The sequence below is a fragment of the Sceloporus undulatus genome, chromosome 2, assembly GCF_019175285.1.
Source record: "Sceloporus undulatus isolate JIND9_A2432 ecotype Alabama chromosome 2, SceUnd_v1.1, whole genome shotgun sequence".
In the NCBI taxonomy this organism is placed as follows: Eukaryota; Metazoa; Chordata; class Lepidosauria; order Squamata; family Phrynosomatidae; genus Sceloporus; species Sceloporus undulatus.
Genome location: NC_056523.1, coordinates 152451010 through 152464180, shown reverse-complemented (window position 1 = coordinate 152464180; position 13171 = coordinate 152451010). Strand labels below are relative to the sequence as shown.

Below are 13171 nucleotides of genomic sequence, written 5' to 3'. Positions count from 1 at the left end.
ATTCTTTTATTTGCCTCATTGAGGATGTTAGTCTTACAAAACATTATTTACAAGGGATGCAGGGATATTTTGTTCAGTCTGTCTTTTAAAATAAATTACTCCAGTGCAAACTTCTAAGACTAATGTACATACAGAGACATTTACATTTTAGACTATGCACATCTCCAAATTTTGCAATGCAGTTCACAGGATTTTTTCCTCCAAAAAGGATGAGTAGTGTACATAAATGTTAAATCAAGAGAAAATGCACGAGAAATATGCATTTTAGAGGCAATACATATAATATGTGTGCAATACATTCAAAAATGTGCAATTTAGAGAAGTGGCTCTAAAAGATGTCATTTAGAAGTAATGCAATTTAAATGTATTTTTGTTGGATTTAATTGCAAACTGATGTAGAAAGGCAACACAACAGGTATGTGAATGAACATATGCAAAACTGAGGATCAAACTAGACAATATGTTTTACATATTTTTAGAGGAGGTGCTACCTCAAATGGTAAAATAAATCTCTTCATTGTAGCCCATGATTTCCCTCAACCCCTTATTTTGTATTTGTGTGGTTTATTTTCAGGTTGGTCAATGGCAGTTAAACACAGGATTAATTTTCTTGGGTAATTACTGAGGCACATATCTCTAAGGAAATTCTGTTATGGGAGGAAAAAGACATTACTTGCAGGTAATATATATATATATATATATATATATATATATATATATATATATATAGACCTTAGCATGGACCAAAAATAGACCGATCCATATTTCTCTAGCTTTTAGACACCCCATCTTCCTACATGGCATTAAAATAAAACAAAAAACCTTAATTTTTATATTTTAAAACATCACATACAAATTGGAACCAATGCAAAACAACTTTGCCTTTTCAAAGGAACAAGGAAAAAGAATAGCCTTAAAACAAGGAGTCACCCTGACAGCCAAGATGACTTACAAATTCTTGTGGTTTTCTCCAAAAGTCAAACCAAAATCCAGCCAGCAGCCAAGCTCAGCTCAGGCAATTCTGCATTGCCTGGAAATGAGTGCAATCATATCCTAATAGCTATTTGGATAATTGTTCATAAGAGCAATCTGCCAACTAATGCTGAACATGAGTCTTTATTACAAATATAGCATGTCACCTAATCTGGACTATATTAAGATGTTATTTCTGTAGCTGCTTTTCCCCATCCCTCAAAGAATGGTGAAATAATTTATTGCTGGTAAAGGGAAAAGGTTGTACTCTATGCTATTGCTTCACATTTCTAAGTGAGATTATTTTGGGGAGTAGCAGGGAGAAAAGGAGAGCAAATTAAATAGTCTTAAGAAAAAAAGTTCTCTATACAACAATGTTTATTTTATTCATTGATTGATTAATTGATTTAATTGAATTTAATGCAGTACTCTCATTCTCTGTTGTGCCACTCAAAAATCATTACAGAAAGAATCCATTCAGGAAGGACACCCACAAACACCTCTTTCCCACCAAAATATTCTTATACTGTCCTTTAGGTGAGAGTGGATTCAGAATATGGAGAAAAGCTAGCCAGCATGGTGTAGTGGGTTAAGCATTGGACTACAACTCTGGAGGTTAGGGTTTGATTCCCTGCACATCCATGAAAACCTGCCTTGAGCAAGTCGCACAGTATAGGCAAACAGAAACAGTGGCAGGTTCACCATAGGGTCACCATAGGTCAAAAATGACTTTAAGGCATACAACAACAACAACAACAACAACAACAACATTGCATGGGGACCAGCAGCCAATTTCATCCTTTCTAGGCTGCTTGCCCTCTCATACTGGCAACCAGACATTACATTGTGTCATTTTCTGACACCATTATGATAGGGAATCCAATGAAAGCAGAACTCTATTGAGGGTTGGGTGTGGTGTTCAGGAGCACTTCCCCCAGCCTTGACTAAAATGTAGACTGCAGCAGTGAGCTCTTGTTGACATATTTACCTGGTTGCCTAAGTGGCTCCTTCTAGAGCAGGGGCAGGAAAGGTTCAGCCTGTAGACTACATATATGCAGTTCCAGGGACATATTTGCAAGCCCAACGACCTTTTAGCACCTTCTCCCCAGGCCCCATGCCCACATAGGTGCAACGGGTTTCATTTTGCCACAGTCTCACACCCCCTTCCCCCCGGGACAGTTTTACATTTAGCAGAGCCCTCTCCTTCAACCGGAAGTTGGGAAAAGTCCCAGTTACTTCCTCTTCAAAAAGGCCTCTCCTAGACCTGAAAGGACTGAAGCCTCCCCAAAAATGTGTCATATTGGTACATAGAAATTTCTCCCAGGGGGTCCATTTCTCTCTAAAAATCCTAAAATTGCCCATGGAATTGCCTCTAGAAATAGTTTAAATGCCATTTTGGTGTTTGTTTGTTTGTTTGTTTGTTTTTTATTATTTTAGTAAAAACCTTTTGAAGATATTGGGAGGCAGCAAAACAACTCGCAAAGAATTTCCAGAACAATGATTCTTCCTTTTGGGCTGATTTCCCCTCAAAGGGGAAATAGGGAGGATTCAATTCCACATCAGGTTCCCACAACAGCTTACAAATATCAGTAATAGGATAGCTATTTTTCTCAGGCTTACATTACATGGTAATGGTGGTGGTGGTGGTGGTGGGAGGGGGGGGGATTGGGAAAGAAAAAGTAAAAATTGAACAAAAAGCAATCCTAGGCACTAGTTCTTAACATTACAGTTCTTATCACAATGGGTGGGTTGTAATGATCCAGTTATATGAACACAGAAGACTTGACTAGTGCATGGCAATTACCAATGGTGCCATGTTCCCTTCTCTCCATGCATTCATTATGTCCGTTATCAAGGATTTTCCTGAAGCTATGTGAATCATGGTTATTCTGACCAATATGAGTAAAAATATATTAATGGTAACAGCTTGCTACTAGCCTGTGGTGGGACTCAGCACCATCATTTGCTGACTGCCTTCATTTCTTCATTTAGATTTTTTTTTCTTTCCTTTCCGTTAAAGGTTGGTGGGGGACCCCACAAAACTGGCACATGTTTGACAGAAATGAATTGTCTTTGGCAGCTGTCTGAGCAAACAGGTACAAGGTGCAGGACTTTGCTTTACTCTTAAGTCTCTTGTATTCCCCGTGGAAGTTCTGCAAATGAATCAATAACCCCTGTGTTTCCCAACCATGCCTAGCAAAGGTGGTGCTCAGAGAAAATACTCTTCTATTTATATCTAAAACTTAATGAAGTGAAATTATCACAGCCCAACAGGTAGTGGTGGGTGTTATAACTCACAGGCATGGCCTGGCTAAGTGAGATTTGTTAGCTGTTTTTATTTCCTTTAAAAAATATAACGGAAATATAATCTCTTAATCATTTCAAATTTACATATTCTTAGTCTTTTACTCCTCTAACTCACTCTAAAAGATGGCTGATTTCAATCAATGTCATTATCCTTCGAGGCCTCCAATTAATTTCTAATAAACTAAACCATTTGCTTCCTTAATACTATTGCAACATGCAGAGGCAAAACCGGCAAATGTATTTTTATCTGCTATAGAGAGAGGTATTCTGTTCCCTGTTGTCTTCCCATTTTGCTCTTGTGGGGCTCATGCACTGTTAAATGAAGTGGTAAAAAACCTGAATTTTAATTTGCCATTCTAAGGGTAAACCTAGGCTGGAAATTCCTCTTTCTATTCATTTCATTGCTGGAGTAAAAGTGGTTGTGATCAGGGATGGAAAGAATATTCAAAAATAATGTTTAAACAATGATTTTAAAAAAGCGTTTCTCAAGTTTTGGGAAACCCTGATGAGAAATATTTTGGGCTGATGTGAATATGTGCAGTTTTACTCTGTGTCAAATTTGCACATGAAACAGCATTTTCTGTACAGAAAATATTATAAAATTTTTGTTGTTGTTGTCGTTATTTCACCAAAAATGATCTTGCGTGCATAGAAAATACTGTCTTGAGTGCAAAAATAAATCATGCAAATTTTGTGTAAAGTAAGTCAACTTCTGCACAGAAAATGCCATTTTCTCTGCAAAAATCATCATCATTTTGGTCAGAATAGGCCCTAAATGGCAAATAGGCTTTGAAAATGCCTGATTTTGAAGACTTTCTCACTGGGTGTGGGTGTGGGTGGGGGAGTGATTTAATTATTTATTGCTTTTGTTGAGAATAAAATTAATGAAGAATTACATCCCTAGTTATGAGCAGACACAATGAATAGACATTTCTACTATGAATATAAATTGCACTCCTCGTCTTCTGTTTAGGTTTTAAAATCCTTTAAGGGGGATGAGTCTTGACATTTTCCTAAACAGATATGATACATGTTGAATTATAATCCCATAACTCCTGTTTTATATAACAAGAGAAAGAGGGGCAGAGGTCAGAAGTTTTGAGTCAATACTAGCCATATGGATGAATGTTGATCTGCCTTCTTTTTTTAAAAAAATGAAATATTAATTTGTTACAAGGCATTTTCTTCCAGGATAAGATTACACCTACTGGCTTTTTCAATGACTCAAGGAAATAGGTCATACAGAATAAACAGGCCTTATGAAAAGCTTTGTGGGGGAAAAATCCAGTCAGTCAGCTCCAAACCAGGCAGGTGGCAACTCTTTCTGAACAGATTGTTTTGGACATTTATTACTGCATCATCCACTAAATTGTACCTTTCCTTTGGGCACCATGGAGTGCCTCAACTAACAAGGAAGAACTGGCAGCCATTTCCCAATAGCATTCTTTATTTGAAATCTTGAACTTGAATGACCTATGGCTAATTTCCATATCTGAAGTTGGGGGACCATTTTAAATCTCAGGATATTCACCCTGTCTTATTTTCTTTTTGCCTCACCTTGCAATGTGTGGCTTGGCTCATGAGTTATCCAGAACTGCTTGTACTCTCGACAGTTTTCCGTGGTGTACCTGCTGTCTGTTTTTAGCACACTCTGCTCCAGCTTGCATGGCTGGTGTGGTTTTACCTTTTGGCATAGGTTTCCTTGGACTACATGGCATTCTGCTCTTTCCCACCTCTAATTCTGTGGCTGGGTTTCAAAGAGCTACTCTCAGGTTAGGTATGCCAAATGGACTTTTGCACGTCCCCCTTTGAATGTCAGACCATCATACTAGGGACTTGAAAAGGTTATTATCATTACTGTCCAAACTGCAACTCCAAATACTCCCCCCTCCCCACCAAAAAAATTCCCAAACTAGCATGACCCGTGGTTCTGGAATTTGTAATGAAAAGTAATTTTTCCTAGATCTCATCACACCATGCCACAAACTTCCTTTGACTATCACCAAGGCTTCTCTCCTGCCACACAGAAGGCTCAAGAAACACGGTTCAAGAAGCTAAAGTCCCTTTAACTATATAGAACCATAGTTCTTTGGATCCAGACTAAGGGATTTTTGTCTCCTTGATTACTTTCCTTCACTGACTAGACTGAATTTTATAGCCCCTTTTTAACTTTGTGCACAGCAACTCATTCATACCACATCTATCTTTTTGTCACAAAAAAGTTAAAACTACCGTTGCCACTTTGATCACAATAATTTTGTGATTCTTTTAACCTCTAGCCTTTGCCATGTATATTTTATTATAATTTATATTTTCCAGTAACAAACAACACTCAAAGAGTCTCACTAACACTAATCAAACATACTAAAAACAAATTAAGAGAGGAAAGTAATCAAAGCCACTGAAATCTTCATGGGAATCAGTAAGCAACCTTGTGGTTTGTGAGTGAGTGGCTGCAGTTCAGGTATTAACCACTCCACCACCAGGTCTCCTCATGGTCTACAGACTATATGATTTAGGGTGCCCATTACAGAGATAGTAACTGACCAAAGACGAAAGACAAGTGGCAAAAGTACTGCAAAAGGTACTATGGAAACACCAAGTAAATAAAGAAATCAAAAATCCAAGTAAAGATAATTTGAACTAGGTCTTTGTTATAACAAACGCACAAGCTAGGCTGCCAAGGAGTAAAGCCCACAGTCTGGTATGTTAGTTGGTACATATATAGGGATGATAACTTTTCATATGTCCTTCCTTTTTGTTGTAAAGAAGTATGATTGCACCTTTCTACCTTGATGTCTGGTAGTGTTCTATGGTGATTCTGATACTTTGGATTGCCCAGCTCCCAAAGTATCAGTTGATAAAATCCAGGGTTCCTGAGGACATGTGAATTCTGATCTGGAGCAAACAGATTCTTAGCCCTTCTGCAAATGCATTTCAGTCTTTAAAATGCACCAGGAAACTGATCTTTCCTGGTTTAGCCTGAAGACTGTACATTCTGAAAATGGATAAATCTAATATGGGCAGTTCCATATATGACAAGGATTGATGGAGCATCAATTTAAAAAAAGAAACTTTACCTATAAGAGTAGGCAATTGGTTGAACTCTCCTACCATGCCATTACACCCAGCATTCCCACCATAAGCAGTTGCAAAGAAATCTACTGAAGTATTATTCTGGTAACAATAAGATAAATTTCAGATTCTAGAACATAGCATATTGCTATGAACATAGCATAGAACATACACACATTAAAGATGAAATACTGAGTTTAGGACATGATAAGAAATCTTGTCTTGCTCAATTTTAATATAAACTTACCATTTTCACACTTTCTGTTCAATATACAAACCAAAATGATATTACTGTTTATTGAACCATTTCCTGTATTGCTATGCACTGTATATGCATTATCCTACTTGAGAGTATGTATTTTCCCTGGAAAATGATTAACCATCCATTATGAAGCCAAGCCCTCCCTCCAGTCCATCTGCCTTGGTCCAGGCTGTGGAGGTAGAGAGGAACTGCTGGACCTCTTACCCTTTCCCTCCACCACTCCCTTCTCCTTCTGTGTCATGTCTTTTTAGATTGTAAGCCCGTGGGCAGGGAATCGTCTAACTAAAAGATTGTATGTACAGCGCTGTGTAAATTTACAGCGCTTCATAAATAAAGGTTAATAATAATAATAATAAATACATGTTGAGTATCCTTCATCCAGAATTCAGAAATCCAAAATATTCCAAAATCCAATACTGTCTACATGGGTGGCTGATATAGCGATACATTTGCTTTCTGATAGTTCAGTGTACACAAACTTTGTTTCATGCACAAAATTATTAAAAATATTATGCATAAAATTACCTTTAGACTATCTAAATAGGGAGTATATGAAACAGAAATACAGTTTATGTTTAGACATAGGTCCCACCTCCAAGATATTTCATTATGTATATACATATATTCCAAAATGCAAGAAAATACAAAATCCACAAAACTTATTGCCTTTCATTTCAGATAAGATTTCATTTCAAATAAGACAGACACAACCTTTATACTTCAAAATGTATCCTTCTCTGAGCCTTTCAATAAAGTTCTCCAATAAAAAAAATACAAAAAGCCATATATTAGGGAAATATACACTCAACAGTATTCATGAAAATGAAATCTGTAATGTATTACATTAGGAAAACAGTTTTCATATTCTTAGATTAGGCCAAATTATGTTAAAATGCATGTATTATAAGAAATTTGCATGAAAATGCATTTTTAAAGTATTACCATTTAGGACAAACCAAACATTTGATGAACTGAACAAGAAACATAAAACTAAGAGAAATCAAAACTATTGGACTCAACTATCCCTAACTGGGATGGCTGAGGTTAAAATGTCTTTATTTATATCATTATCTGAAAACATTTTCAGCCAAAGAAGGATTCAGGTCATATTTCTTGGAAGCTTACTTTCTGAAAATGAGGATAAGGTTTTCATTCACTTATAAGTTTGATAGAAATGCCCTTAATAAGGTCCCTCTTCCAAAACTGCTTTCAGTGGTGTAGGGAGCCAAATATACCCAACATTTTGTGCCTCTAGTGAAACATTTCTCAAAACAGTCAAAAGACAACTAACCATTAAGCTATTTTTTAAAAAAATGTGCATGCTTCTTTTTCACCATGTATATATAAAGGCAGCAGATCCCATCTGATCTGAGAAGTTAAGCAGGGTAAATCCTGGTTAATATAATAATAATAATAATAATAATAATAATAATAATAATAATAATAAATGTTATTTGTATTTCCCACCTCTCCCTGCGGATCAAGGCAGGATCACAACAAAAATCAACAGTGCAAAATACAAATACAAAATAAAAAACAATATTATCTAAAATACAACAATACAGCCAGCAATATTATTACCAGTGAGTTAAAATATCCAAGTCGTTGTCTGTTTTCCATGCTATCAAATCAGAAGTGGGAGTGTTCTTTGGAATCAACTATCGATGATCAGATGGATATGCCTGCCAGAAGAGATCTGTCTTTAGTGCCTTCTTAAAGGCTTCTAATGTGGTAATAAGACGGATCTCTTCTGATAAGTTATTCCATAATTTAAGGGCCGCAGCTGTAAACACTTTGTGGGAAGTAGTGACCAATCTAGTTTTCATATATTCCAGTAATTTCTTCCCTGATGTTCTAAAAGTGCGGGGTGGATTGTGTAGGGAGAGGCGTTCCCTGAAGTAACTTGGGACGGAGCCATGTAGGGCTTTAAAGGTAATGACCAACACTTTGTATTGCGCCTGGAAGCTGATCGGAAGCCAATGTAAAGATTTAAGTATTGGAATGATATGGTCTGATCTTGATGTCCCTGTGACCATTCTGGCTGTGGCGTTTTGGATCAATTGAAGCTTCCAAACTTGGTACAAAGGTAGCCCCATGTAGAGCGCATTACAGAAATCTAAACGAGAGATTACCAGTGCATGTACCACTGCTTCAAGGTCCCTCTGAGCCAGGTAGAGGCTCAGTTGGCATATGAGCCAAAGCTGGTACCAAGCACTTCTGGCCACTGCCTCCACCTGGGATGACAACTGTAGAGACGAGTCCAGGAGTACTCCCAAACTGCGAACTTCATCCTTTAGGGTATGTGTGACCCCGTCCAGGACAGGTTGGCAAATCTCCATCCCTTGACCAGGGGTACCTCTCACAAGCACCTCCATTTTTTCTGGATACATCTTGAGTTTGTTTTCCCTCATCCAGCCCATTACCGACTCAAGACAGGCATTTAGAGGAGAGATGCCATCCTTGGTCACTGCAGCAGTTGGAGACACAGAGATAGATTTGGGTGTCATCAACGTACTGATAACACTGCACCCCGTGTCTCTGGATGATCTCTCCCAGAGGCTTCATGTAAATGTTAAACAGCATGGGAGACAGTACTTGGATGAGAGACCACAAAAAATACTTGGTGCTATAGGCTATAATTTAGAGGAAGGAACTGGGAAAACCACCTCTGAGTATTCCTTGCCTAAGATAACCCTATGAAATTCATGAGGTTGTCATAAATCAACAGATGGCTTGAAGCATACATGCATGCACCACACACACACACACACACATCAGGCAGCAAGAAGGTATTCTCTATTTGGGACTACACACTCCAGAATAATAAAGAATATTCATCTTTTTTTCTCAAGGCACAGAGACTCCTATTGGGGGAAAATATTGATCACTATGAGATTTCTATTTTGTATTTTGGGACCCCCCCCCCCCCCCCATCAGAAAACTACAAATGCACAGAAACATTGGTGGGTTGCGTAGAAATGTTTAGTGCAAATGAAGTTTTTGTTTAAAAGCCCTAAAATGAGAAACACCATCAAAATGTGCAAAAACCTCTTGTAAACATTGAAATGATTCAATTATGTGAGAATTATATAACAAAAAAATTGCATTTGGGAACATGTGCACATGTGATCTCGTGTACACATATGCATCTCCATGTATACTTCACTGAAACTGTTTGTCACTGGGGAAAAAACATATGAGAAAATCTACTACATGATCTACTACATGGGAAGCTGCAATGAGAATATTATATTCCACCATAAACAGCAGAGGGTTATGCTAACCAAATAATTAATCTGATTTTTGGGTTAAATACTGGAAGCCTCCTTTGGCTCACATCTTGTTTGGTAAACTTATATTTGTTTTGATTCAGTCATTTTGGCACTCACTTTGTTTTATTTTGCAGTTTTCTAGGGCATTGTGTAAAGAAAATGCTGCCACAAATCACAACAAATCATGATCATACCCACTGAAGCATTTGGAGGGGAAACAACAGATGTCTGGAGATGTCACAGAGACCTGTTTATGAAGATGCTAAAAACATTTTTTCAAATTATATTAGTTCAGACTGAATTAGATAAATAAAAGATTTAATGTGTCAGATTTCCTACATAAATATTCTGAGATGTAAATAAAAACAGAAATGACACTGTATGAGACTTGATGTGTGTGCCATGGAGATTCTTCCTGGACTCTGGTGGCAAATAATATCTAAAGAAAGAAAAAAATACGTTAAATAGAGATGTTATGTAAATGACTGTAAAGCTACATCCTATTGCATCTTTCAATTAGAATAAATAAAAGAAAGAAAACTATGCTGATCCATAAGTAAAAGTTAAAAATTTACTACAGGCAATGCTTTTTGTTGGACCAGACAAATATGGGCAAACATTGGCGGAAACTTTCAAGATTTTCCTATCTCTTTAACAGGAATTTGGTTATACAGCCAGTCCTCCACATTCAAGGTGGTTAAGGCCCTGTCCAGATGGGCTCTTTGCAGCGTGTCCATGATGTGCTAGGGTTGCCTTGGGGTGGCATGTGCACATGCCCCGCAACCCTAGCACATTATGCATGCGCCACAGTTGCACAGCGCCATACATACGGCTCACACAATGATTATGTTGCAGCTGCGCCACCTCTAAACGGCGCTGCACAGCTACGCCGGAGCCATGCCGTCTCTCGCGCTTTGCGGCACTGCAAAAAGGAGCCGCTTTTTCCAGCTCCTTTTTTGCTGTGCGGCTGTGCCGCACAATTTGTATGCTGCAGCGCTTCTGTGCAACAATGAGAGGCGCTGAGCAGGCGCCTCTTTTCGGAGGTCTGCATCCCACCTAAGTGTGCAAGAATATTGCTGTGTGAATATCTGTGAATACTGCTAGGTCCCCCAAACCCTAAATCAATCTATATTATCTATATTCTCTATCTCTATGAGCTAAGGAAGCTAAGCAAAGTGCTGCTTCCATCCTATCATCATGAAGCATGCTCGGCTTTGAAGTCCCAGATGTGGCCAGAGATGAGGACAGTGGCCATAGCAGAATGACAAGCATATGGCAAGGCTCTATCAGTGAAAGGGGAAGCAGGGATACTTTATGTTAGTTTATGTATTTATGACTTACTAAACTTTTAAAAGTTCTGTTTACAATTTCTAGACTGTGGGCATCTGCGGTTTTCCTCAACAGACTGCAAAACTCGCCCTCCACCCCCCCACCCCCCACAAATCTTGGGGTTGCCCTCAGGTCATGTGATTTAAGTGAGGAGATCCTGGATTGGTGTTCCAGATGCAGGCCAGCTCGAGCACAACGCAATTGTTGGGTTGCCCTTGGGGCTCAGGTGTTTTATCCAGAAGAGGCTAGTTAACTACCTGCCCCAACCACCCCAATGCTAGCTTGCTTTCCCATTGTTTTCAGAGCTCAGTTAAATAGATTGAGTTAAATAAAGTTGCCCCTTTATAACCCAGTTCTCCATATCTCATTTCAGTTGGTCAGCAATGTTTATCCCCTGATTGGATGTGAGCAGATGATAGGCCTTTGCTGGCCTCTGGAGAGAAGAGACCAGCAATTAAAGAAGTGTGGCACACCTCCACTGCAGTTGGAAAGACATGGGAGCGGGGCCCAGGTTACTTAAGGCCTGCCCCATGCTCTCCCTCTTTTCCTCCATTGGCCCACCCTCCCACCTCTACTTCATTGTGTGATTTTTTTGGTCACTTTGGGACCAGCTAGAAATTTTCTCCCTTTTCCAAGGGTTTTTTATTTTTGTTTTTTGGGGTTTTTTTTGGCTAGGGTGTGCTCATACATAGGTTTCCTGGGATATATTGAGGGAGATATAATGGTTAGGTGAACACCTACAGCACTCTCTTGGGTGAAGGTTAAGTCTCTGGAACTGCCTCTTTAGGTCTTGAGACAAAAGATGGAGGAAATGGAACTTGCCTTGAGGCTGGCCTAAGATATAAACCCTCTCTTAAGTCTTGTGAGTTAAGTGAAGGGATCTTAGATTGGAATTCTGGATGCAGGATGGCTGGGGTGCAACCCAATGTTGGGTTGCCCTTGGGGCTCAGGTGTTTCATTCAGGAGAGCTTAAGGAGATGGTTTAGGAGTTTACCACCTGCTCTAGCTGCTCCCTCACTAGATTACTCCCTCATTTTTTTGCAGAGCTTGATGAAAACAGTTAAATAGGTTGATTTAAAAAAAGTTGCCCATTTATAACCCAGTTCTGGTCTCATTATTTCCTAGTTGGTCAGCAATGCCTGCTAAGATAGTGGGCAGTAGGAAAAGAGGCAGCCTACATTCCAGATGAATAAACTCAATCAAGGAATGTGAAGTTGAAGGCTTTCATTTCCAGCATCCATAGGTTTTTTTGGGGGGTGGGGGGTGGTTCAGGTTATGTGGCCATGTTCTAGAAGAGTTTATTTCTGACATCAGGAATCGATCAAGGAAGTTAGAGCTTAAGTCTACAAGACCTTTGCAAGACTATTGATAACAGGGTGTGTCTCATTCATAAGGTCATCATAAATCAAACTCAACTTAATGGCAGTTAATAACAACAATAATAATAAAATATAAAATTAATATCAGTGCCATGGAACTTCACACAGATTTGTTTATTATTAATGAAGCTATTTATCGAGATTTGTTTATTATTAATGAAGCTATTTATCTAGAAGCAAATACAGCTGAACTCAATGAACCTTATGAATAGATGTGGAGAAAGTAGTACTGAAAACATTATAAATATAGGCATATCCCCTTTATGGGGAAAGAGCAACTCCCAAGGTATACAATAAAGTATGTATGGATAATAAAAGAAGAGAACTTTCTGTAATCACATATGTAGGAGTCTGTGGGGAAAATGCTCCTGAGAGAGATACTTAAAGGGTTGTGCTTGGCAATGGATTTGGGGACATGTACCTTAGAAGAACTGGGTTGCCAGAGTACTCACTGTGAAAGTGAAACTGTTGACATTAGCATCATGTTCTATGCTAGTCTGAATGTACTGGTCTAGAGAAAATACATACTACTGACCATTTGGGAACTTCAGCTATTTGCTTTTGCCAGAGAAGAT

The 13171-nt window shown here is 38.5% G+C and overlaps 1 long non-coding RNA gene across 1 annotated transcript; it reads left to right on the top strand.

Moving 5' to 3' along the window:
- The first annotated feature begins 599 nt into the window (after positions 1–599).
- On the top strand, positions 600–10202 carry LOC121921473. Its single transcript, XR_006101956.1, has 3 exons — positions 600–679; positions 2993–3075; positions 10023–10202. It is a non-coding gene; the product is annotated as an uncharacterized LOC121921473 (long non-coding RNA).
- The last annotated feature ends 2969 nt before the right edge of the window (positions 10203–13171 follow it).